The sequence below is a fragment of the Fistularia commersonii genome, chromosome 36, assembly GCF_037954325.1.
Source record: "Fistularia commersonii isolate RoL2024-O1a breed Wild chromosome 36, RoL_Fcom_v1.0, whole genome shotgun sequence".
Classification (NCBI taxonomy): Eukaryota; Metazoa; Chordata; class Actinopteri; order Syngnathiformes; family Fistulariidae; genus Fistularia; species Fistularia commersonii.
In genome coordinates this window covers 4,738,587-4,760,105 of record NC_141319.1, presented here as the reverse complement: position 1 = coordinate 4,760,105, position 21,519 = coordinate 4,738,587, and the positions used below count along the sequence as shown (strand labels likewise).

The following is a 21,519-nucleotide window of genomic DNA, read 5'->3' as shown; positions in this document are numbered from 1 at the left end:
TATTATCCCAGTGGTGGGCCGGCAGGGCCTGCAAGGCCTTCTCTGCTGGCCTAAAAAATATCTGAGCTACAGACTGATTTTAATGATATTTTGTCCATGAATACTTATTAAATAATGGTCTGTTTGCTTCCTTTCATAGCTTTTTCCCCGGCTGTGCTGCTTCAAGACATTTACTTTCATATTATCATATCTCGCATATCAGATTCACAGGCGCCCTAGCAAAAAATAAGTGTTGATGGAACTGTTGCTTAAATCAATCAGATTTTGAGTTGCAACACCAAGGCCTTCTAGAAGGGTACGGCGACATCAGCGTGTCACACGCCTTTTGATTGGATTGTCAGAGAGTGTATCAGCCAGAGCTAGCTGGCTACATCTGTAGCGAGCCGTACAAACGCAAATATTGTTGTGTTGATATAATAGCTAATTTGTCAACCCGTAATGGCTGAAGGAAGAGAAGAAATTGATGTGGTTGCAGATTTATTGTGAAAGCCATATTCTAGATGGACTTTACAAGAAATGCCGGACATCGTGAAGAAAGGTCGGGACTGGGCTGAGACTTAAAACTCTAAAAACTAGTCTTTGTAAGCTGGTGTGAGATAACTGTTATACACAAGCCTTTAAAAATCTTTTAAAGTCTGCTTGTGTTGGCCCAGTATGGGCGCATTAAATAAAATATACAGTGGACCGTCGCTACTTTGCGGTTCGGCTTTCTCGCCCTCGCTGCTTTGCCGATTTTTCTGTAGTTCAGTTCTCGTGATTTATTGTTCTAAAGAGGTATTTGGAGTATTTGAAACATTTTTTTCTTTATAAAATAGCCATACTGTAGTCCAAGAAAAAAAAAAAAAGTGGTAAAATTGATTTTATAAAATAAATAAAATACATGAATTCCTTTGCTGGCACGTATTCTTGGAGGAGACGGCTTCTTTGACGTGACTCCTGACGACATCCATGGCTTAATGGACTGCCATTCGGACCCGTTGACAGACGAGGATCCACCGAAATGATGAAGTCTGCCGGCGAGGAAGAGGAAGAGAAGCAACAAGAAGAGGAAGAAATCGAAGAGACCGGTCTCACGCTCGAACCACCTGCAGCTTTGACAAACATCCCAAAAACCCCGCAAGATATGTCGCAATATTGGGACGACGATACGGTGCTGTAGGACCACTTCTGTAACTTGATCAGTGGGGCCGTGGCAGTTTATAAAACCATTTTCAACTAGAAAAAAAGCACAGCAGCAACATCTAAAGAAAAAAACATCAGTAAAGCATATGGCGTATGCGCAGGAAGGTTGGTAAAGGGTTGAGTGAGGTTTGTTGAGGGTTAATACACTGCTCAAAAAAATAAAGGGAACACTTAACAAACACATCCTAGATCTAAATGAATGAAATATTCTTATGAAATACTTTGCTCTTTACACAGTTGAATGTGCTGACAACAAAATCACACAAAAATGATCCATGGAAATCAATTGTATCAACCCATGGAGGTCTGGATTAGGAGTCACACTCAAAATTAAAGTGTAAAAACAAACTCCAGGCTGATCCAACTTTGATGTAATGTCCTTAAAACAAGTCAAAATGAATCTGTGTTGCGTCCTGAGTGGACACTATGATTTCACAGAAGTGTGATTGACTTGGAGTTATATTGTGTTGTTCAAGAGTTCCCTTTATTTTTTTGAGCAGTATATATCGGCTAAACGGAACTCCCACTGCACTACTGTTGTAATTATTCATGCGTCCCATAGAAACATACAACTCTTTACTCTCGCGTTCCCAGTTCATATACAGAAACGCAAAAATTCAATCTTTCAGTCACGTTTCTGGACAATTCAGAGTCGCCACTGGCTGTTGCGACATGTTTTTGGGCTGAAGAAGTCGGAAGAAGCCCGTGCCCACGCCCAACCAGAACCTTCTTGTCATGTGGTGGAACTCCTTTGGAATTCTAGTCACTGTCAAACAAGGAGAACTCCCCTAAAATGTTCAATGCTAAAAGTAGCCGTACGGTTTGACAGATTTCACATCGCGCCTGACTGTAACGCCCAAACGCATGGGGTCAAAGGTCAAACACAGGTCAGGGAAACTTCCACCGCGATGACGTGAACTCGAAGCCCGGGGTGAAGAGTTGAGCTGCTCCGTGATCGGCGTGGCGACGTCGGGTCTCGACACACCCAGGGCGCGGAAAACCTGCGTCTCCTGCTTTCACACGGGTAAAGAGGCGAGTCGGTCCCGGGTCGGGACACGTACATTACTGAAACCCAACCCCGCCGGCACTTCAAAAAACTCAAAACACCATATTTTGGTGTGAAACTTACACCGGCGAGCAGGTTCCTGCACGACTCGGCTCGGCCTTGACAATTGACGAGAGCGGAACGACGAGATCCTCCTGGCGTATGTCAGGTAAATCCTCGCAGAGTTTACCGGCACGCCGCTCACCGGGTGCATTTGCATTTATATATTCGGAAATAAACAGACCGCCGCCCCGGGTTCAAGGGCGATAACGGCCTCGACGCCGTCCTGATGCTAATACAGCTGCCGAGCGACGGAGGTGCGGACTTGAAAGCGCCGGTGGAGCGATGGTGGCGTACGGGCTGAGCGGGATGGAGGGATCACATCACTTGAGATGAAAGAGAGGTGTTGATGCGCTAAAACAAAAACAAAAAAAAAACATCTGCTGTATCCCACATTTATACACCCAGACCCACTAAAAGTTTTCTTTTAAGGTTTTCAAGAGTATAATGACGGTTTCAGTGTGTGCCCACTGCGGAGGGACGGGGAATGGAAAGAAAACGAAAAAAGCTAACGCTAACTGTGCCTGTTTTCTGCAAAACAAAGATTCCTGGTTTTCTGTTTTTGCAGGAATAAGAAATTCCCACATTTGCAGGAGACTTTCGACTTGTCTTTTCTATTTTTCTCTTTTCTTTTTTCCTTTGAAAGTAGACGTCACAGACGTGTTCGAAAACCGTCTCGGATGCAGAGCCAATGCTATCTGATGTGCTGAACCTATTTCCACAAAAACTTAAATCCTGTTATTTATGAAAAAAATAAAAAATAAAATTCCCTTTTCCATTTTTGAAAACAACCGTGCTTAATATTATTTTTATTTTAATTAATTTATTTTTTATTATCCCGCTCTGGTCCCCAAGGCAAGCAATGGACCGGCGGGAATATTTACGTCCGTTCGTCGTTTAAATATCGATCGACATTCCCGACCCGTGGTTGCAGAAACACAACAAGCAATAATGATAAAAATCAAAAGGAAAAAATAAAAAGGAATAAATAGAGCATAAAACACAAAGAATTGCAATGTGGCAGCGCCCGCAAGGTTAGGCCTCGTTGTAATAACACAATCATAATTTGCGGTTTGGATCATTTCCTAAGAGCTTTCTTTTTTTTTTTTACTTGCAATAACACGAAGTTAAGTTAACACGAGGTAATTGGGCTGCACTAACAGCCCCACAGATCTCATGGGTCTGTTGAAAGATAAAATATCTCTTTGTCTAAATTCATATATGTACGAACAAAGCAAGTACCATGCCGTTGCACAGTGGGTTAGTGCCTCTGCTTCCCAGCACGAAGCTCCCCGGTTTGGTTCTTACCTCCGTGGGGAATCTCCGTTTCGTCTTTCCCAAAAACAGGCCAAAATGGAGACCCCGAATTGTTTCCGTGTGATGTTTGACTTAGCGAATGAAATGCCGTAATTCTATATCTCATCTGTAAGTGAGAGTGCGAACGGTTGCTTGTCTCGTTCTGTGGAGGTTCTCGGTCATCCAGGTCATGCTGAACTCTTGTCGTGGCAGCTGGACTTGTATGTCTTCACTTGAAGACGTTTCAGTTCCGATGATCTGTGGGGAGTTTGGAAATATAACTACCAGGGTTTTGGGCGGGTCTTGGTTATCCTTGTTTTGTAAGTGGAAGAGTCGATCTGCAGTAAGTAGGTGTACAAGGGGGTTGTTATGCTAATGGGGGTGAACCAAAAGAGCAACATTGTGGGATGACCTGGATTGGAATGTGAAAAGGTAAAGCAAAACAGGGACTCAAAGTGTTTATTGTCATGTTTCGCTGCACATTGGGAAATTCTTATTTTGCTATCCACAGTGGAATTGGATTTGTAGTGGCAATAAATAGGTATTGTAATCGCTATTATAAATATGAACGCTTGCAGAGCATGACTCAAGTGGAAGTTTTCGGGCGCTAGTTCAGGTGTTGGGTCTTTCCTGGTTGTTTGGAGGGTGCAGAAGGTTCTGGTCCGTGGTTGCAAATCCGTCTTGGTATCAATTGCAGCACGGCGTTGTACGTTTGTGAAAGGTTGTGTCTGACGCCCCTGTCCTCTGTTCAGAGATGTTTTTTTTTTTTTTTTTTTTTTCTGTTTTCACAAAGACCCCTCTCTCGAACCATCCGTCTTCACTGGCCAGAATACGAACATTGCTGTCTTCAAACGAACGGCCCTTGTCCTTCAGGTGTAGGTGGACCGCAGAGTCCTGTCAAGAAGTGGTGGCTCTCCTTTTGTGCAGACGTTGTTTGGTCTCTCCAAATGGAGAATTGGTCCAATTGGCCTCTCCAATATAAATGTCGCCAGATTCCTCAGTGCAAGTGACAACATACACAACAAGATCAACGAATGAATGAATGAATGAATGAATGAAGTCCATGATAACATTCAAGGACAAAGGTGAACTGCCTTTGACAGAATCTCTCCAACTGTTGATTGACAGTTTTATATTGACAGTCCTTTTCTAATAAGGACACCAGTGTGAACAGCAGTGTTTTTTTGGATTTTTTTTTTATTTTTTATTTATTCACTTTGTCAGTCATTATTATTCTAATTATTTTTATTATTATTAGTAGTAGTAGTAGTAGTATGAATTTAGAGTAAAATTTTACAGGAATGCAAAGAAAAAAATCTTTGATTAAAAAATGCGCAAAAAAAAGGCTTTTCAATTTTGGGATGAAAAAGATCCACCAATCTGTAAATGAAAGAGAATGAATCAAACCGCGATTTAAAAACAAAAAAAAAAAATTTTTTTTTTTTTTTTTTTTGATTATTTGCAAAGAGACCTGTTTCTCTGTTCCTTAGCCAACAGATATTCTGCAGGATTTCCAAGGAGCAGCAGACATGGTGATTTGAACAGAATAGTGCAGTGTGGAAAGAGTTAAGACCCAGTCTGGCTTTGCTGCTGAATGAATACTAACATTCACATGATTGTCTATTCACAGCATGTCTGTGTGTGTGTGTGTGTGTGTGTGTGTGTGTGTGTTGGGGGGGGGGGCAAGGTCTCACTGATATCACACTGGACTTGCGACATCCCTGCAAAATGACCTTGGGAACATTTAACACAGATTGTGCGGTTGATTCCAGACAGAGAGGCAGCATTTCAGGCTGCTAGGAAATGATTTTTTTTTTCCATGTTTTTTTTTTTTTTTTTTGAAATTGTCAAGGTAATTTATCTGTGCGCGATTGAATTCTGCTTAGCAGCCGGCTCAGGGTTCAGCTGTGTTTCAACGGTTGTTGTGTTTATTTCTGTCAAATTCAAAGTTAGATCAAGCTAAATGTTTTTTTTTTTTTTTTTTTTTTTATTCAATATGAAGTCTTACACTTTTTTTTAGCAGGAATGATACAGAATTCCTTCTTCATAGTCAGACAGTAAAAAATTGCAAACAAGTCCATTATAAAAAAACAATTAATATATAAATCCACTTTTGCTTTTTATATGAAATGATATATATATATATATATATATATATATATATATATATTTTTTTTTTTTTTTTATTTTTTTTTTTTATTTTTTTCTGGATTGTTTCTCTGGTGAAAGGTAAATTATTTTGAGTCATCACCTTCCCGTAGCAACATGAGAGTGGATGTTGTTGGAGCTCGACAAAGACAAATTTGATCGCGCTCTTATCAAATCAACTTTCACCGCTATGCAGATGATATGCTGCTATACATTCCATTAAATACGGCTGTATTGGAGACACACAAATGTCCTCTACTTAAATTGCGCTTTCGGACATTGCGGTTTCAAAGTATTTTAGGCATGATTGCATTCACCCATTCACAAACACTCACATGTGGATGGCGGCAGAGCTACCACGCATCAGGTGGATGGTAGCATGGAGCGATTTGGAAGGCAACATTGCCTTCATACTTATCTGGCTGCTCTTAAGAGCCGCTGATCAGAATTTTTCTAGCTTGTGAACTCAGCCAAGACAGATATGATTGTCATGGTACCTGGGAGGAGGAGGTGTCATCGTTACAATTTCACACTGTCCTTCGTGGAGGGTGTTATTCTGTGTAACGGCAGAGATTGGAACCTCGGTCTGAAACTTTCTTTGGACTTTTATTCTATAAGAGTTCACCGGAGTCGCCTTCTTCCATCTTCAAAACACGGCTGAGATCAGACCTGCCTGATTGTCACCAAGGCCTGCAAACTATCCAGAATGCAGATAATATGGTGTTGCTCCTCACTGAGACTCTGAGCTCCCAGGGTTCTAGTCTTTTGTGCCTCCCAAAGGTCGTGGCAGCAAACTTTTTTTCTCTCCTATTTTTCCCTTCATCCACAAACGCTGTGCCTCCAGTTTAGGTTTGCTGTGTCAATGTCCTCAAAGCAAAGCTGAAGTCGTGAAGACCTGTTTGCCGCTGTATACAAGTCCTGGGATATACTTGTTGGTGATTCTGGTGGCGCAGCTGTTAGCGCTTCCACCTCACGATACAAAGATCCATGATTGGACCTCAACTGTAGGCCTTTCTGTGTGAACTGTCCAGGTTCTCGCTAGGTTCCCTCGGGGGTTCTCCGGTTTCCACCCACAGTCTGGAAGCATGCAGGAGATTCACCCGATGCTTCTCACCCATGAAAATGTTTGGCATTTGCTTCATCTTTGCCCTCCCGGTATCCCTTCCCATTTGTTCAACACTTCTTTGGAAACCACCAAGTATATTTATTGTTTTCATAAACCTGAAGAGGGCCACCCTTCATCACAAAGGCGCTTCAATCAATCCTTTATGTTTTCCAACTGAAATGTGAAACCTCTTTTACAGCAGAGGAAAGAAGCCAAATCAGCCCCACAGCTTTGGATCATCAGAAGGTAGCAAGGAGTGGCAGGGAACTCCAGCTTTTGTCGAGTGATTGACTGTCGGGTGATGACTCCGTCCTCGGTATCTCCTCCGGCCTCGGTATCTCCTCGGTATCTCCTCCGACCTCGGTATCTTCTCCGCAAGCAGTTCCAGTGCCCCATCTGAGGTAGCTTTGCGCAACTTGTACATTTTCCTGTACGCCTCTGTGGGAGGCAATGCAACCTGACAGGAAATTGTGAGTAAGTTAAGTAGAGATGAGCAATAAGGTCAAGAGAGATTCATTAAGGGAGGTGGAAATGCTAAAGTACAAAGTTGTGAGGGGGGAAAAAGATGTGTGTAATCCCTTCACCTCTCCGGTGGAGTGTTCTGTTATCTCTCGCCGTCCGAAAAGGTTCGCCGTGACTGATGTCAGCTGCGGCAACACAACATCTGCTTCGGTTTTCTCCTGCGGAATGTTTAGCCCTCTTTGAACTCTAACTTTCTGACGTAGAGATTTACGGAAAAAAAAAAAGAAAGGGACGGCAGAGATGCAGGGAGCCGATCGGAAAATCAGAATGGAGGTCAAGATCAAGAACAGCTTCCGTCTTTACGTGGTCATATAGGAGTGTCGACTCGGAGGCTCTCAGCTTCCTATCGTCCAAAAACATGGATGAGATTCATTGGAAACTGCATTTTGAATGACAGAATGAATGTTGGTACGTCTCTGAATGAACCATCGCATGTATGTTTATGACGTGAATGAGCGGGTGAACGGTTTTATGTCTCTATATGATCCGAGTATGAACGGGTGGATGTAAGTTTATCTCTAAATGACGTACAAACGAAAGAGTGAACGGTCTTGGAATGGGTTTATTTCTATATGACGTGACTGAGATAAGCGTCGGTGCACCCCTGTCTCGTCTTTATTTTTGATGAACCTGGAAAGACATGAAGGACAAGATTACTCTTTTAGAACTGAAAGATGTGGAAAATGCAAACTCTTGCTTTCACTTAAGTTGTGTTTCGATACTGATGTTGATGTAGACATGACGCTTCACATCGCGCAAAAAATGACAAGAAAGGTGTTCTGATGCGTCTAAAGTGGACCTGGACATTTTACGGCCCATTTTGCTTTTATATCCGGGCCACCAAACTATTTTCTTTGAATATTTTTATAAGTAATTTCAACCAATATTGAATTTACAAACGCCTTATTTTTTCTTTTTGTTTAATTTTGTGCGGATGATTTCATACAAAATACTATCGGTATATTTATATGATCATGAAATATTTTTAAATTTAAAAAAAAGTGCCAAAAAATGTAAATATTTAATTTGTAATTTTCATTTGTTCAATTTACATGATACCCAGTTTGCCCGCGCATAAAAATTAAATAAGAAATGTGGCCCGCCTGTCAAAATAATTGCCCAACTTTGGTCTAAACCCCCACCATTCATCAGATAAGACAAGATAAGGAGGCAGGGATTGTCCAGGATAGCTCCCAGTTTGTCCTTCACCGGGTTCTATGATCGACCCGTGACCCGTCCATGAGGAGCCCCAACTCTCGCGCCTTCAGAGGCCCGATAGAAGGCCTACAACCCCAACTCCGGGATCAGCCGTATGGATATAAACGAGTGAATGATATTTAACCCCCGCTTGCTCAGGTTGATCCCCAGCCTTTCCTCATCGGCGTCTTTCGTATTCACCCTGAGCGCCATAACACCGTCTCAGACAAATTGAGGCGGATTTAACCGGATCTGCGGCTGGGAAAAAAAAACATAAATCACCGGCGGTGATTTGACAAAATAACAACATGACAGTTTGTTTAAATGCGCCAACAAACACGCGCTGATTAAGTCTTCTGGAAGTGCTCCTCGGTTTTTATTTTGAAAAAGAAAAATAAAAAAAAAAGAACGTCGTTTCAGTTGATGAAACGATGAAAAAGGCAAATCTCCGAGACAAGGCAACATTGAGACGCAGAAAGAAAGACGGCGAGAAATGGGAAGATATTCGCCTTCGTCGGCCCGTCGGCCCTCTTCTATTCTGACAGTGTACCTTCGTCGGCCTCCCCGCCCAAGATACCCCACATTGTTGACAAATGCAGATTGAAAGCCGGCGGCTCTCGCCTCGGACCGGCCCTCATGACACGGGTAAATATCAGCGCTGGATGAGGACGTGACGTGTTCAGGGTCTCGGACATTGCGGTCTATATTGCATCGGGAGTGATTTTGAAAGGAGGGCGATCCATCTCGGTTGTCAGTTTGGAGGCTGTTTGCGATGCGGGTTCCATTTAATAATCCCTGGCGATCGTTAAACCGAGTCCGAGTCACGAATCGGACGCGTCCAGAGGCGGCAGAGGCTCGACCAGTAGAGCGAGCGCCGATCGTCCTTGGCATGGAGGAAGACGTGGAGCCAAAAGTTGCCTTCGATGGTCAAACGTGTTCTCATCCCAATGCATCAACTAAAATTTCTCTAAATTTCTCCCAATTTCTCTCAAATTTTCTCAATTTTATTTCAAATTTTCTCATTTTTTCTCCATTTTTCTCCACTTCGTCACGTACACGACACCATGGAACCCCTCTCTCGTCATTTTTTGACGATCCACGTAGCATCGTGTCTACAGCAACATCAGTTTCGCAACTTAAACTTAACCAGAGTAAAAAGCAGAGTTTCTATTTTCCTTATTTTTCTGTTTGAAATGAGAAATCTCATTGCATTGAAAAAGACACCTGTCCGGGTTTGTTGAAAGACGACGGATGCGTTTAAAAATGATGAGAAAAGGGTGTCCAAGGGTGTGTGTGACGCAGAGGGTGTAGGAAGGTCTGGTTAGCGCCTGGTTAGCATGCTGCCACCGCTGCATGAACAGATGAACGCTATCATGTAAAATGCTTTGAAACTTTGTGCTAATGGAAGCGCCGTTTGATGAGAACTGGATTCATTCATTATCTAAAGCACTCGTCCCGCCCTCGGGGCCGATCGAAGGCTCTCGCAGCTTTGGTTGAGCGAGAGGCGGAGCTCAGCCCGGAGCCGTCACCTGTCAATCACAGGACACGTGCAAGCATTCACTCGGTCATGCACACATACACAACATGCGTGCAACAATATTGTTATTGACAGTTGTAAATACAACAATTCACCCTCTGATCCAGAGTTATCTGTTGTCGGCTCTTGCAGAACAAGAGGCTGCCTGCGAGCGTGCACACACACACACACACACACACACACACATCACAATGGAAACAAGCCTGTTTCACATGAATGTGCCGGCGGCTGGAACACAAACCGTTGAAATAGTTGCAATATTTGACTTCATCAGTTTCTTGAGGGAAATTCAACCGTTCACCCTGTCATTCACATGTGATATAGAAACATAAATATTCAAACATTTAGGTAATTTATGGTCTCCAGCAAATCTCCTGCATGTGTTTCTATTGTTGGAGGAACCCCAAGAACCAGGAGGAACCCCACGCAAACCTTCTTGCTGTGAGGCAGAAGCGCTAACCGCTGCTTCTGCAGTTAAATATCACACGCTGGAAATAAAATAAAAAGTTCCATAAATGTCTCCACAGGTAGCCGGTAAAACAATCACCAGAAAAGCTGCAGAGGAGATCCCACAAAAACATAGGCATAAAAATGTATATATCGCATAATTAACACAGTTAAAATAAAAACAAACCGAACAGTTATCACTTGCACAGACGGCGTAGAGTGTGTGTCCGTGTGTGTGTGTGTGTGTGTGTGTGTGTGTGTGTGTGTGTGTCGGCCCGTTCTACATTGTGCAACAATGTTCCGTAACATTACAGATCCCATAGTGAGTCAACAGAGCATGAGAACTATGTGCTTCCTCATTTAACGGCTCATACATGTGTGTGTGTGTGTGTGTGTGTGTGTGTGTGTGGTTTCAAAAAAATCCTGCATAAACATATTTATAGATAAGTTTGGATTTGTTTCACATTTCTGGGAAGTTGGATTTTTGTTTATCTAGATTGATACGGCGGGAGCAAAGCTGTAATGTGAACCTGTGCGGGAGCCCAACACACACACACACACACACACACACACACACAAGCGTACACGCTGCCTCCGTCACATGAGTCATTTCTGCGCCCCCATGTCACGGAGGGTTCATCTGTCAGCCCGCGAGGCGCGAGTGGATGTCCACTTATGTGCATGTTAGGAACGCTGGCGCTCCGGGTTCAGGGTACGAAGGTGTGGACAGGAAAACCCGGCGGGGCGTTTTCTCGGGGTCCCCAGATGAGCTGCGACTGGAGATGGAGGGGTCGGTGAGGGCGGCGGGGGGGGGAAGGTGTGAAGGATCTGCCCGGGGTCGAGCTGAAATGGAATATACCATACAGGCGAGGAGGGGGGAAGTCCGCGTGGAAAACAAGCGGGAAGTGTGAGAGCACGTGAAAACATTCATCCGGAGCAGGTGCGAACCTCTGAGATGTTCCTGGCGAGATGTTCGGGGACAAGCGTTTCCCAGGCGACCGTCGGCGGCGCTGTCAATCACGCCGCCGTGTTTTCGACCACCCACGCCGACGGGCGCGCCGTCATCGCCGACGTCTCGGAAGAGGTCTTCGGCCCGAACCGATTGAGGCGGTGGATTTGCGGAGTGTTACGTCCCCCGGGGGTCGTTGTGTGTGTTTTGGGGTGTTTTCTTTTGTGGCAACTGGTTCCCTGTCTTTGTGTTGCAAGTTGTGCCGAGCAGCTGAGTGTTTTTGGTAATGGGTTGCCGTCCCCTATTGGTCCCTTTAATATTGGCCAGAGATCTGGGAACAGATACCATGTAGGAGTCAAGGACTTTACACTTTTTCCACCTTTAACCGTTGTTTTTGCACCGTATTTCCGTAAATCGTGCCTGCATACTTTAATTTCCAACTGTTTGTTTGGTCCTAGATGGGGATCTGACAAATTCGGGGGCTCATTCCAATCTGCTTTTCCTCATTTTCTGGATTTTTGTAGCGCCGTCTACACTTCCTTTCAAATCTTACTTATTTGTTTGGATTGCGCTTGTGGCCCGTGATATCTGGTGACTCGACGTTTTGTTTGTTTTTTTGATTTAGGAGGTGGACTCATTGAAGCACCTCCCGGAAGGAGGTGTCTTGTACACCTTCAATTGGCGCGCTTTGCAGATATTTGATGTTTATCTTAGTTTTTGGGTAGGTAAGCATGGGCCAGAGTTTGTGAGGTAGCGGTGTTTGCTTCCGCTTTGAGGAAGTTGGAAATGTAATTTTTGCCTTATTGTTTTTGTCCTCAAATGAAAGCATACTGCAGATTTCGGTGCTTAAATATATTTCAGTGTTTTGTTTTGTTTTGTTTTGTTTTTTTGAGCCCATGCACATCCATTTTGGCGAACGGAAAACTTTGTTTCTCGTTTCCCAGGCGACCTAAGCAGCGCTGCCAAACACCCACGCCGACAGGCGTGCTGGAATCACGGGCATCGAGTAAAGGTCTTTGACCCAAAACACGTGGATTTGCCGAACTTTAGGCTACACGCGGTGAAACGATGGGTGTTTGCGGACGACACTGTGATCTGCTGCGAGAGCAGGGAACAGAAGGAGGAACTTCTGGAAAGGTGGAGGTTTGTTCCTGGAAAGGAGAGGAATGAAGGTGCAAGAAAGAATACATGTGTGGGGATGAAAATGACCCAAGTGGAATCGTAAGCCTACGGGCACCGGACACAGAAGAAGAAGATGGAGGACTTTAAGTGCTCAGGGTCAACAGACCGGGGAAATTGAGAACGTGGAGGAGAGGTGGGGAAATGAGTTCAAGCAGGTTGGAATGGGTGGAGAAAAGCGTCAGGGGTGATGAAAGGATCAGCCAGACTGGAGGGGAAGGTGTGGGGTACTTTGGGTCAACGGTCCAGAGACATGGAGAGGGACAAGAAGAGGTAAAGAAACAAGTGCATACAGGTTGGAACGGGTGGAGAAGGCGCAGAATCTGAGAGGCGTAGAGGACGGAGGGGAGGGCAACCATGATGTCTGATTTTGAGACAGTGAGCAAGAGACGGGAGGCAGATTTTGGGGGTTCTCTTTGGGAGTACAGAGAGGACAGCGCATGTTAGATGTTCTGGAGATAAAGTCAAAGGAGGGGTGGTGAAGATCTGGGTAGAAGGATGGTTGGCGGACCAGAGAGGAGATGGATGGAAGGAGTGAAAGAGGAATGAAGAGAGAGAATAGAGGTAGATGGATGGAGGATCCAAGAAGGGAGCAGCCCAAAGGAGAAGAAGAAGGTAAAGCAATACAAGTTTTGCGCTGGCTGTATTAATTTGCATTTCGCGGCGCACGGGAAGCTAGCATCCAGTAAACCGACCTCAGAGTGCACGTAAAGAAATAATTGCCCGGGCAAAGTTGGAGTTAATTACGGTGCCGGGGGAAGGACCTCACAGAGGCGCCTTTGTCTCGTGACAGGAGTTTACGCAATCAGTCAGAAATGTAAAAAGGTGAGCTTCCCTCGGGCAAAGACTTTTGACAGCTTCAACTCTCACCGCTATCAAGCTACATCGGCTTTTCCTGAGTGCGACCTGACGACGAAACACAAGGCAGGGCCGCCTCGGGGGGCCCGGGGGGGCTCAAGCGTGAAACGTTATACAATAGCCAATAAATTTTCGACCCCAAAGCCTCGGCGTTAAAACCTTAACGCGCAAATGTAAAACGACCTGGCTTGTCAGGAAACACCCTTTTAGCGGCGGTGGGATGGAGCGGGTGGGCGGGAACGGGTTGCCGAAGTCAATCAAACCGCTCGCCGGCGAATGGGCTTTTCCGCGGAGGCGGAGGGACGGGGTACGACCGGCTCGGACTCAGATGGAACCAATGTAAGCTAAGCTGCAGCTCAGTTGAAGGAAGGTTGGCGGTTTGATCCGCGACTCCTACCGCCTGCATGTTTTCCGAAGTATCCAAAAGCAAAACGTTGAACCCGGAGTTGAAATCAAGTTGGAACCCCTCATCCAAGATGCCTCTTTAGTTCCAATGACCTGTGGGGAGTTTACGAATAGAACCGCCAGGGTTTTGGGCGGGCTTTGGTGGCTTGCTATGTAAAAGTAAGAGTCGATCTGCAGAAACTGGGTCTCGTGGGGTTTTCATGCAGTCGTCGTAAGCTGGGGACAAAGGGGCAACTTTTGGGGATTTACCCAAATATGAAAAACCAGAGAAAGTGTTGCATGGACTGAGGCTCATGTGGAAGTTACCGTGGGCTGGTTCTGCTGGTGAATCTCCCCTGGTTGTTTGGAGGGTGCAGAAGGTCTTGGATCCGTCTTGGTATTGATCCCAGTATGGCGTCATACCTTTGTGAAAGGTTGTGTCTGAGGTCCCCTCTTCTATTCAGAGACGGTTTTTCTGTTTTGACAAAGATGGCTTCTTTGACTCCTCTGTCGAGCCGTCTGTCTTCTCTGGACAGATTTCAGACATTGCTGTCTTCTTTCGCCCACAACCTCGGCAGTTAGATTCAGAAACCTTCCCCAAGGGTCATTCGAACTGAAGAAGCCTCTGGGATGAGGGGCGAAACGTCTCCGGGTCAAGAAATTCAAGCCACGACAAGAAAATTTGGAGAAGAATTCACCGTGACCCGGATGACCGAGAACCTCCGCAGACACTGAACCCCAAGCGAGAATGGGTGAATATTAACCATCATAAAGCACTTGGGGTCTGAAAGTTGCCCTTTCACAGCAAGAAGGTCCTGGTGGGAGTGCACGTGGAGTCTCCATGTTCTCCCCGAGTCTGCGTGGAGTTCCTTCGGGTTCTTCTCGCGGGCCAAAAATCATGCGGGAAACCTCAAAGTACCCACAGGTGTGAACGAGTGAGTGAGTGAATTGTTGTATATGTCGATATAAAATACGAATGCTTGTATGTTTCCATGTGACGTGACTGGAAGTGAATAAAACGCTCCTTTAGTCGGGCCACATGAGGGGGAATTTTACGTTTCTAAATGAATAAGACGGTGAACGTCTCTGTGATCGAGCGAACCTTTATTTGTCTCGATATAATGCGTGAACGACAGGGTCAGGACTTGTATGTCTCCACGCGACGTATGAACAGAACAGAAGGTACTTTTGATCATCAGAATGAGAAAGCGAATGATTTTATGTCCCTACTTGATGCAGACGTCGGCGTATCGGCCTCCGGTTCGAAACATTTCTGTTTTGACTTTGCATCTTCTCCCCGCGTCTGCTGGGGTTTCCGGTTTTCCGGGAAAATATTGGCAAAATTGCCCCAAACAAGTGAGCGAGTGAATGTATGTTTGCGACTGGCGACCCGTCAAAGGTGAACCCAACCTCTCGCTCGATATATGGATACACACCGCTCAAAAAACATAAAGGGAACACTAAAAAAACACATCTGAATGAATAAAATATTCTTATTAAATACAGGTGGTCCTCACTTTCTGACGGGAGATACGACGGGCTTTGCGGTAATATTAAAATACGCGCGGAATGCAATGCCGGGGGAGCTGTGAGTATTTATTGTAAGCGCTTATAATTGGGCTATATTCATGCAAATATTAAAATAAAGGGAAAAAAAAGGGATAAAAGCGCGGTACAAATGGACAATATGTATGCAAATACCGTATGTTTCACTTAACTTTTTTTGTTCTTTACATAGTTGAATGTTCTGACAATAAAATCACAGAAAAATTATCACTCGAAATCAAATGTATGAACCCGTGGAGGTCTGGAATTGAACTCCAGGCTGATCCGATGTTAATATAATGTCCTTAAATCAACTCAAAATGAATCTGTGTTGCTTCCAAAGTGGATATTTTGATTTCACACAAGTGTGACTTGGAGTTACGGTGTGTTGTTGAAGTTTTCCCTTTTTATTTTTGAGCTTTAAATCACGCATGAACGAGGGGGTGAATGCTTTTATTTCCCTCTATGACGTGATGTCGTCAAAAATTGCGAGCGCTTCACAGGGTTGGCATTCGAAGCAGGCTTGATGTGCCAGTGTGTGTGTGTGTGTGTGTGTGTGTGTGTGTGAGTGTGTGTGTGTGCGCGCGCACTCCTAGTCAGCCAGCCTGTTGACCTCGTTCCACGAGAGCCAACATCCGATTAATCTCCCAGCTATTTTAAGAAAAACTTTTGTCTTTGCCGCTTCCAGATCCCCCGCCCTGACAACCGTGAGCGTCCACGTTGGGGGCGGAGCCTGTCGGGCCGGCGAATCGCAAAGCGTATTCCGTGGACGTGTCAATACGACGCGGCTGTCGTCTCGTGAGCTGACGCGGGAGCGCGCGGCTTCTTTTTTATCTCCCCGCCGCCAAAAGCGCTAACAGGATTGGAAGAGCGACAAATTCCACGGAGCGTAATTACATCAATCTGATTATAAGTTCAGCTAATCCCATAAGCAGAGCAGTAATTGAGTAAAACCCAGATACTTAACGGCACCGATTTGACGTATCCGGAGACGTTCATCGCGCCATTTAATGAATCGAGATGTTCGCTTGTTATCGCCCGGGGGTTATTTCCTCCCGGATGAAATTGTTTTTAGGAAACGATCACGGGACGGCGGCGCCGAGGTGCGCGGCGCGACCTCGCCCGGATCCGGGGCCTCGGCAGCTGCTCGGCCCGTCAGGCGGCAGCTGAGGAGCCAATTTCGGGGGGGGGGGGGGGTCTGATGCATTCAACAGCTGGCGGTGCCAAGCGTAAGGCGGGCGTAGGAGGGAGGAGGAGCGCTGCGCTGTGAAAAAGCATGGCGGCGGGGGGGGGGGGGGGGGGACGGGCGCGCAGAAAAAACGCGACCGCGCCAAAAAATGCAACCGCGGCTAAAAAAAAAAAAAAACAACATTCGCATTGAAAACAGGCCCGTCGCGGAACTTCACCTGAAATCACATTCAAGATGGCGGCGTCTTTCTGGGCCGCCTCGTAAATCGTCCGCTCGCGATTTTTTTCGGTTAAAAAGACGCCATTGTTTCAGGAGCCAGAAGCGCACGAGTCATTTGCGAAGGTTTTCCCCCCTGTTTTATATAAAACGGACCCGCTTTCATCGTGCGGGGGGGGATATCGGATGTTCTGTGTCGGTGAAATCTGAAAATATATGAAGCCTGTTTCGCCTCCTCCTCACGCCAGCTGTAATAATGGAGCTCCTCCGGCGCCAGATGTTCACGGCGTCCCTCCTCCGCCTCCTTCGCGGCCGCCGCTGTGCGGCTTCGCACGAAGCGCCGGTCCGCTCGGATTTGAAAAGGGAGAGCATGAATTTAACGTTTCCTGTCGAGCCGGCTCTGTCTGAAACCACCGGGAGGAATTCCACCCCGCCTTTTCGAACGCGTCGGAGTGCCCGACTTTGCAAATGATGCATCGTGTTTGTGTGTGTGTGTGTGTGTGTGTGTGTGTGTTTAAAGAGAGTCAATCGAGATGATAAGACAGCTGAACAAATTAGGGAAGAAGGTAAACATTTAGACAGGTGGATGGAAGGCGTGTAGTCCAAACAAGGATGGATACAAAACAGCTTCCAGTGCGTTTTTGTGTCTCCTTCCATTCAGATTTGAAAAACAAAAGGTTTTATCGTCGAAAAATCCGCCCGGTTTTCGGGCTCAAACGGCGAGGCGATGTCGTTGCCGGGTAAAACCGAATGGCGAAGGAGAAAATACTCCGGAAGGCAGGTGGGAACCTCTGATGCTTCAAAACTAGGTTCAGGACTTCCGCGTGCTCATTTTAATGAATCGCTCACTGAAAAAAATAACCTGTTAAGGATATTAACTCTTAATTGGACGATCATTTCAACCGTGCACGAGTTGCAGGGTCACACCGATGCACAGTGTGATTGAACATGACGGACGAGGACTTTCCAACCGTGTTGTTTTCAAAATAGAATATAATAGAAGACCTTTATTGTCACGGCAAAGTCAAATCCGTTGGAATCCGGTGACATATCCGGTCTGTGATCCTGCTCCAGCGCACGCACACACACACACACGCACACGCACACACACACACACACACACACACACACACACACACACACACAGACACACACACAAACACACACAGACATACATTTAATATTAAATGTAAACATGGAACGGAGTCAAGCAGACATATAAAGGCAAAGCCAAATAGTTATCCAGGTTTTGATCGAATATTGTTGAATATGCACGTATTTCAATACTATCGCACATATTTTCATACATATTTATCCATATATATGTGCGTGTACATATATCTATATATAGATATAGATATATATACACACAAACTCACACACACGTATATATATATATTTTTATATATATATGTATCTGTTTATATATATGTAGGGATATATATATATATATATATATATATAATGTATAATTATGTGGTTGCATATATATGTGTGTAATTATTGTGAGTATATACATATATATAGGACTGTCTTAGAAAATTAGAATATTGTGAAAAAGTTCTATATCTTCTGTAATGCTTTTACAAAAACAAAAACATCATACATTGCAAATCAACTGAAATATTGCAAGCCTTTTATTATTTTAATATTGCTGATTGTGGCTTCAATCTTAAGAAAACTCAAAAATCCTATCTCAAAATATTAGAATATCCTGAAAAAGTAATTTCGGTTTTTTTTTTAATTGCATTACAGAAGAAAAAGAACAGTCCTGTATGTGTACATATGGATAATTATATGTTTGCACATATATATATATGTAAGTGTGTGCATGTAAATATATATGTATATATTTATAAATGTATGGTGGAAGTGCAGAGATAAGGCTCAGTATTGTTCAGTTTGCATGTGTGCCATCGGAATACCTCATATACAGAATAGCTGCCAGTGAAAATGTGGAATATTCCCCAATGAGTGGAGCATAATTGCTGCCCCGTGTCGCGGTCATGGTCCAAATATCATCTCTGCACGTCTCTGTGCTACAAAAATTACCCGCATATGCTAATAATGCTAATAATGATAATGCGCGGCCTTGTCGTTACAGGGGTTGGAGGAACCCACCTGGCATGTCCTTGGCACGCGCCGCACCTCCTCCGGTGGACCTTCGGCGCGCCGATGAATATTTCAGCGAGTTGGAACGGAGACCCCTCGCGACAGACCTTCTGGCGCCGGCGCCGCGGCGCCACAGGTGAGCGGCGGCCCGGCTCAGAGAAACGGACAGCGGGTTCCATTTCCATATATGCGCCGAGGGCTACGGTCACCGCGGCGCTGGCTTTGTCGCGGTTCTATTTATAAAAAAAAAAAAAAAAAAAAAAAAAGGTCACTCGTCATTTTCCCCTCCCCTTGCGGGTGTTTGCCGAGCCTTCCACGCTTCATCAGGATGCCGGATATTGCACTGAAACTGCCGGTGTGTGAGCTCCCCTGCACCCGCCACTCCGAAAAAAGCGTTATTGGTCCTCCAGCTGGAAGGCGCGCAGAATATTTGACCCTACAAATCATCATACTGTCAAGCGCGCATGCGTGTGTGTGTGTGTGTGTGTGTGTGTGTGTTTCGCTTGAAATCCGAGTCAGCTCTCGAACTGTGTGCAAAGATGATGAGACCGGTTTGACTTTGTGACTGTTTGCTGAAGGAACACGGCGCGACCCGGCAATCGTCGTCGCGTTTTTTGTGTTTTTTTCGATGAGTCGCTTTTCTATACATATTTATTTGTTTTTCCCATTTTCCTGTCGCCGAGAGGCTTTCGCTCCTCACTGAGATTTTTTACTACTGAGTCCACTCGTCACGTCCCGGTGGAGTGCATCTGGGAAGGGAGTCCGAAGCGAGCTGCGTGACTGGACGGGCGCTGGCGGCGGGTATATGTGCGCTCACGTTGAATTTAAGTAATGGCTGCCAGCGGCCTGTGTTTGTCAGCGGGAAGATAAATGCTTTGCTTTCCTGAACCGGGTGTTTCCTAAAGCACTCTGGAAATTCTAAAAAGTGTGAAGAAAAAAAGAAAAAAAAAAAAATTTGATCCTGAGAGTTTTTTATTTATCTATTCGATGATCGCATTTAATCGTATTTGTTTATTTACATAGGTATCTATTTACCGTCTTATCAATATATTTGATTTTATTTCAACATATCCTTTTATTTTTATTTGTGTGTTTATTTATTTTATTTTTTTTTGCATTTTTATTTATTTGTTAACTTATTTACTGGTCATTTTATTTATTTTGTAATAAATTCTTTATTTATGTATTTATCATTTTGATTTTTTTTTTCTTTATTATTTACTTTTTCATTACTTTTATTTTCCTACTTATTTCATCCTGTCGATTTATTTTGTTTACTCACTCATTCATTTATTTATTTATGACCTCACTATTACCTCGGGGCCAGTAGCAGTCCACCGTGCAACATCTTCCAGGTGTGAAAACTCCAAACTCTAATGGACTCTACAGAAAAGTGCATTAAATCATGTTTGCAGTGGCAGCGAGAGACGTTCCTCTTCCTGCACCTACGTCACATTTATTCCAGAGGGACGCATTCTTTCTCAATTTTTTTTTTTTTTTTTTTTTCTCCAAGATTTAAAACACCAAAATAAGATTTTTATTTTTCAAAAACACACACTGTCAAAAGTGAAACCCATGTTTCCAGCGGTCCTGGCTTCTGAGGTCTCCGCAGAAGGGCGGCGTGTGGTTTTGGTCACATTTTCAACGTCTGCGATTCCAAATGACTTCGTTTTTTTTTTTTGTTTTGGGTGGTTTCACTTTAATAAATTACCTAATTATCCGCCGACTCCCAAGAAATGCGGAATCGAGAATCAGGTCTTCCGTGGGTCGGTCAGGTCCGGTGAGGTTTTCCCCCGGGATCCGGGAAGCTGGCTCGCCGCAGGTGGTCCGCGGCCGGCATCCAGTGAGTTAAGCATTTTGCTCAAGTGAGAAAAATGCTTGTAAATCCCTTTTCAGCACGCCGACCAAATTATGGGGTTGTGTGGTTTGGTCCTTGCCGTTTCTTTTCCATCCAACATCCAAACCCTTCACGGGAGAAACTTTGATACCGAGTTCTGAAATGATCCTGAACTTCAACATTTTGGCCGGTGCGGTGCCGAGCAGAACAGGGCTCATTAGCCGCTTTCACTCTGTAGGAACTCCTTCAGACATGAAGATGTCGAGGATTTCTTTGGGAGTGACCAGGATGGACAGGAGCAGGGATGAATCCATCAGAGGGACGACACATCTTCGACGTTTTGGAGGGAAGATCAGTGAGAAGGTTGGCTGGAATTGGAGGTCTAGAGGAAGATTTATGGACGTCGCCAGAGAGGAAATGATGAAGTTAGTCGGTGTGAGAGAGGAGGATACAGATAATAGAGTTAGATGGAGAAGGTGGACTCATTGTAGCGACCCCTGAAGGGGAAAACCCAAAGGAAAAGAAGAAGAAGACACTGTAGGAACTCAGTTCTATGAACCTTTTTCAGAAGCCAAGCTGAGGAAAAAGGAACCAGTTCCTCGAACCATTTGAGCTTCCGCTCAGAACCAGGGTTTTTTTTACGATTCCACAAGAACTCACGGACGCTCGGTGAACCCAAAAGCCACGTCCGTTGCCAGGTTACTTCTTGCA

General features: G+C 44.8%; 1 long non-coding RNA gene across 1 annotated transcript; it reads right to left on the bottom strand.

The window, feature by feature from the left end:
• Positions 1-16,646: 16,646 nt before the first annotated feature.
• Positions 16,647-19,238, bottom strand: LOC147213399 (uncharacterized). The gene is made up of 2 exons (XR_015104524.1): positions 18,981-19,238; positions 16,647-17,924 (listed from the first exon to the last, which is right to left on the bottom strand). It is a non-coding gene; the product is annotated as an uncharacterized LOC147213399 (long non-coding RNA).
• Between the last annotated feature and the right edge of the window lie 2,281 nt (positions 19,239-21,519).